Below are 6,000 nucleotides of genomic sequence, written 5' to 3' on the forward strand. Positions count from 1 at the left end.
AGTCAAGATAGTGAGACATGCTTTCAAATTAAGAGACACCATTTCTTCCTTTTAAAAAATTATTTTGTAATCTACCAAAAAGTAAATCTAGTGGAAAATTCATTGAATCTTGTTTTAACAACTTGAAATTCAAATACAGAATAGCTGGTTAGTGCCTAAGTTTTAGGCATACCTAAATGCCATACCTACTAAAGTTTCCTAAATCTGTATCACATAAGCTATAAAATAAAATATGTCTTTATCTGTACAAGGCAAATCAAGTCTTTCTGAATTTTCTTTAAGGCCAACTGTTTTCATATAGCTAGTATCTTACCTTCTTCTCATATCTCTATTAGTCAATCCCAAACCACATTTCCTTCTTCATAGTAATCTTTTGACAAAATCCATCTTTTTGTTCTTTTCAAAAAATAACACAGAAACTGTGACTAATTCATAAGAAAAGGACACTGGAAACCAAAATTATTTTAGGTTTTCATTACGTTTGTGCAATATCTTTAGTACAGGGGGAATGGTTTTCCACACAACTTTCTGGATGGAAAATATGAGTGGTAAAGACACCACGCTTGTGTAGTTAAACAATTTTAAGATAGAATTCTCTTTTTCCCTTGGCAACTAAATACTTAATTTTCATCATTCAACATATAATTTTAAATTAGGGCAACCAGATTTGCAACATGAAAACTAAAATTTTATTACTCAGTTACACTTGTATACTGCACAAGTCATACCAAAAGAAAGAGAAAAATATTTTTAAAACAGTCTTGTACAATGAAGGCTCAGGAATCTTCCCCCTGAAGTGACTATAGAAAAAAAGAACATACTGTCTGTTGAGAGCTGAGCTAAATTTGTTCCATTAAGGCTGGTGAGATTTATTTCTCACTTCTAAGGGGATAAAGGAAGCAGAATGCACATTGACTTTCAGAAAATTCAGAATACTGCCAAAATTCTGCCTCCCACTTTGGCATCCTGCCTTTATCCGGAAAGATAATACCTTCTATATTATAATAGCTTATGGTAAGAAGAACTGTCAATAAGAGGAGGGAGGCTGCAGGGAGGGACAGAGGAAAAGAACAACATCAAGAAGGGAAAATTTTGATGTCAACTGACCCATGATTTGGGTCTTGGTTTGCGTTTGTTTACACAAACAGAATTTAAAAGTCAAATAGCCCCTTTAGCCTTGAGGGGTATTTAAAAATGGCTGACTGGGAGTTCCCTTGCTTTCATCAAATAATTGATGAGTGAGAATTGCATCCGTTTGGTCTTTCTGTTGCTCCTAGATGGCATAAGAAAACCTTAATATGTTAAGTGTCTTTCCAGTGATGAAAAACTCTGCTGTGTGGTTTTATAAATTCACTCAAATTATCAATGCTTTTGCTAATCCTTTCCCACTTGTCAAAACAAATATTTTCTAAGGAAGGCTCTATTTTTCATTAAAATATTCAACTGGATGCAAGCAAAGTAAATAATAAATCTCCAGAGTAGGCATCTACCAAATCACACAACCAGGAGAGATTTTTCCAGACTTGAAAGAACAAGTACTCAGTGAATCCAAGGTGAGGGTTAAAGGGAGGCTGAGAATGAGGCAAGAATCTGATGAACCTGTTTTCTTCTCATTGTCCCACTTCCTTGTTTGCTGTTCTTCACAAATCCTATTGAATATCAAGATTTGGCTTCTTATGAATAAGATGCTTAATAGAGAAGCACGTTAGCTTTTTCAAGCCCATAAATGCCTTTTAAATGTTCACAGAATTTTACAACAATCTGATGAAAAAGTATTGAAAAACATAGTTTGTATAATTGTGTCATTAAAAAATTTTTTAACTCTTAGTAAAGGAGTTCAGTGCTGTTGAATACAAAATATCAATACTTAGGATTGCTATTTACATTTATGAGCTAAAAGGAATCTTCAGAATTGTCTAGTCTAATTTCCTCGTTCTACATTTTTGTTTTATTTTCTCCAAGCAATGTATTTTGTTTGCTTTGGGGTTATGTTAAAGAAAATGGAAAATTTTTCAGAAACAAGGAATAGATGATAACTTTTTTAGAAAGAAAAGAAAATTAAGGAAAAGGGGGATTTGAGTGTATTGAGTAACATAGGAAAGATATTTACGGGACATAAAATCATTTCTAATGGAAAGAAGACATACAGGTTTGTCAATTTGCTAGGGTATCTTTTGGTTTTCTCTATTTTTCTGAGTATTTTCTGAGATGGCCAGTTTTTTACAGCATAGAGTCAAGTGAGAGTGGAACCAAAGTAATCTGCAAAGTTGAGAGATGGCTGTGACGAGTCCCCTGATCCTGGTTTCAGTCTGTCTACTGAACTCGGTATGCTCCAACAGAGATTATAATTCACCTGATGCAACAAGTGCGAAACAAGGGAAAAAACTGTTAAGAGCTCTATGGTAGGAGAGATTATGGCTATCGCCTCCACTTACTTTTAGTATCTGTTCTTTTGAGTGTGTGTCTAACAACTAGTAGAAATCAAATCATCTACTTGGATGTGACTTTGAGATGCTATATTATTATAATAAGTCCAGTCTCTAACGTTCTCAATAAGGAATCATACAGTGACAGAGAACTCACTATTTTGTGAGACAATCTATTTCTATAAATACCAGCCATTGTTCCTAATGCTGCTATCCAGAGTCTCAACCTGAAAATAAGTTCTTTATCTCCTCCTGTCCATCTCCCACAACAACAACGAATCCCCTTTCCAGACATTGCTACATCTGTTAATGATATAACTCTTTGTCAAACTAAAAAACTCTGTGTTCCCTTCCATCTAAAAATTGTCTTGATTTACCAAGACTTGATTCCACTTTGGAATCTATAGCTTCTGTCCCTACCCAGTTTCACTGATAACATACCATCATTTCTGCTGTATACTCATTGATCGTATAGACCAGGGGTCCCCAACCCCCGGTCCATGGCCTGTTAGGCACCAGGCTACACAGCAGGAGGTGAGTAGCAGGCCAGCGAGCAAGGCTTCGTCTCCCATGGCTCGCTTTACCTCCTGAGCTCCACCTCCTGTCAGATCAGCAGCAGCATTAGATTCTCACAGGAGCATGAACCCTGCTGTGAACTGCACATGCGAGGGATCTAGGTTGCGCACTCCTTATGAGAATCTAATGCCTGATGGTCTGAGGTGGAGCTGAGGCAGTGATGATAGCGCTGGGGAGCAGCTGCAGATACAGATTATCATTAGCAGAGAGACCATAATAAATCAATTGCTTGCAGACTCATATCAAAACCCTATCAGTGGGCTTCCCTGGTGGCGCGGTGGTTGAGAATCTGCCTGCCAATGCAGGGGACACGGGTTCGAGCCCTGGTCTGGGAAGATCCCACATGCCGCGGAGCGACTAGGCCCGTGAGCCACAATTACTGAGCCTGCGCGTCTGGAGCCTGTGCTCCGCAACATGAGAGGCCGCGATAGTGAGAGGCCCGCGCAACGCGATGAAAAGTGGCCCCCGCTTGCCACAACTAGAGAAAGCCCTCGCACAGAAACGAAGACCCAACACAGCCGTAAATAAAAAAAAATTAAAAAAAAATAAAAAAAATAAACCCTATCAGTGAGTGGCAAGTGAAAACAAGCTTAGGGCTTCCACTGATTCTGCATTATGGTGAGTTGTATAATTATTTCATTATATATTACAACGTAATAATAATAGAAATGAAGTACACAATAAATGTAATGAGCTTGAATCATCCCGGAACCATCCACCCCGGTCCGTGGAAAAACTGTCTTCCGCGAAACTGGTCCCTGGCGCCAAAAAGGTTGGGGACTGCTGATATAGACCAGCTCTAATACAATATGGAAGGAGATTATATAGGACATGAGGATCAGGAGGGAACACTGAGGACCATCTCGGAGGCTGGCAACCACACAATGTGACAGGAAAGATGACCATTGACAATGTTAGGATCCTTGAAGAAGAGGGTATCTTTCCTGATAGGTCTAGCAAAAAAAGCTCTAGAGATAATGCTAATTGGCTCAGTTTAGAGTGTGTGCCCATTCATGAACCAATAATTATGACCAGAGGAATGGACTCCTTTAATTGAGCACATCAGGGTCATCTGCCTACCTATAGCTCTTGAGGGAGAATGGTGTCATCTCCACCTAAACCACTGAATCAGAAAAGAGGGATGCTGAACAGAAAAATTACATATGTCCTCTGTTCTACTTCACACTTGAACTGCTTTATTAGTCTTCTAAACCTCTTCACATTACCCTGCCTCTTTGCCTTCTTTTTCAAATGGCACATGGCTAACAAATTAATCTTCCTAAAACTCAACTTGGATTAAGCTGTTTCTTTTATCAAAATCTTCCCTAAATAGCTCCTCACTGCTTATAAGGTAAGTCCTTAGTCCTTAATCTGGCATTCACACTCTTCTATAATCTGACTCCAAACTCCTTTCCTAGTCTCATCTATAATTTTTCACCTCTCTGAAAAACCAATTTACTCACTCTCCTCCTAAAATGGCTTTGACTCCATGGCCTTATTCACATTGTTCTCATTCCTTATCTCCAAGAATGTCTTTTTCTCTCTTCTTCCCTCATTCAAAGTCCACCCATTCTTCAAGTACAACTTTTGAGTTTACTTTCATACAGCTTTCTATACTCATCCCAGCCTGAAGGAACTTCCTCTCCCTTTCTCTCTGTTGATAATATTTTTGTTGTATCATTCTTTGGCAAGTATGATGTACTGCTTTATTCTATCATGAATTCATTCAATAAATAACACATTATCTACCTATAGCTACTTATTTAGATTGCAAACTTTAAGAAACAAAGATTATGGCTTAGATTTCTTTTCATCCCATGTAAGGCTTGGCTTACAATTAATAAACACTTGTTTTTTTGATTTTGATTGTACACCTCTGGGTATTTATAGATATGAATGTCTTTAACACAGTTTAGGAATTCAACTTTCTGATCAATGTACACATTAAGGAAAAATGCTGTTTCCACTGACTCTTTAATCACTATACAATGACACTCACATATTTTTTAAATTCCTTCTGCACCCTAGGTTCAACAAATTCCACACTTGAGGAAGGGCTGTTCAGAAATTAGAAGGTACTCCAGTTCTAAAAAGATGTGTACTTTCAACCACATATCTGCAGAAAATGAATTGTGACTTTCCAAACTGAATTGAATTACTGAAGCAATAATCTAGATGATTTTAGCCAACAGTTAAACACTACTACTCCAAGCTGTCTATCTGCAATGATTAGACTCACCACAGTTTTAAAGATTTACACTTTTAAAGGAGGCTGTTTGGAGCAAAGCACAGTCAATGCAAATTGCTTCTAGGAAACTATTTATGAAGGAATTTGGCTATTTATGTCTTTGGCCAGAATTACTTGAGTTTTGGCTCACAGTCTGTATTTTGCTTTCCTGGTAGAAACGTGTACTCACAGTATTCTGCCTGCAAGGATTCCTCGCCAAAAGGGAACCCACACCACTTCATCATGAAAGGACAAGAACTCTCCCAGGTAGGCTATTGGTGTATACTCTAAATGAAAAGAACCGACCCATTTTTATATCCTTACCAAGTATCTACTAAGACACTGTTCTAGGTATTATGGATAAACACTGTACTAAATGTTATAGATATATAAAATCATCCAAAGGTTACTCTAGAAAGAGTGCCAACCCAAAACAGCATGCAAGATCTACGTCGGTAGTAAGGATAATGTGTCATACATAATTAGAGAAGAGAGAGTTTTGTGTGGGCTGGGAGAACTCAAGAAAGGTCTCATAAAGAAAAGGGATCTAACCAGTGGATCACTTAGTAGAGGCAGGTAATTTAGTAGAAGCTCACCAGGAAATAGGACTGAAAATGACATATTCTAGACCAATAGGATGTGAAAAGAGAGAGCTTAGACAGGGATATGCTTGGTAAAAGAAGGTAGGTAATTTGGGAATACACTAGAGAAGAGTTTTGGTAGTCTGTGTTTTGTCCTACAGACAATGGAGATTTTTGAAAGTTTCAGAGC

This window comes from Balaenoptera acutorostrata, chromosome 7, assembly GCF_949987535.1.
Source record: "Balaenoptera acutorostrata chromosome 7, mBalAcu1.1, whole genome shotgun sequence".
In the NCBI taxonomy this organism is placed as follows: domain Eukaryota; kingdom Metazoa; phylum Chordata; class Mammalia; order Artiodactyla; family Balaenopteridae; genus Balaenoptera; species Balaenoptera acutorostrata.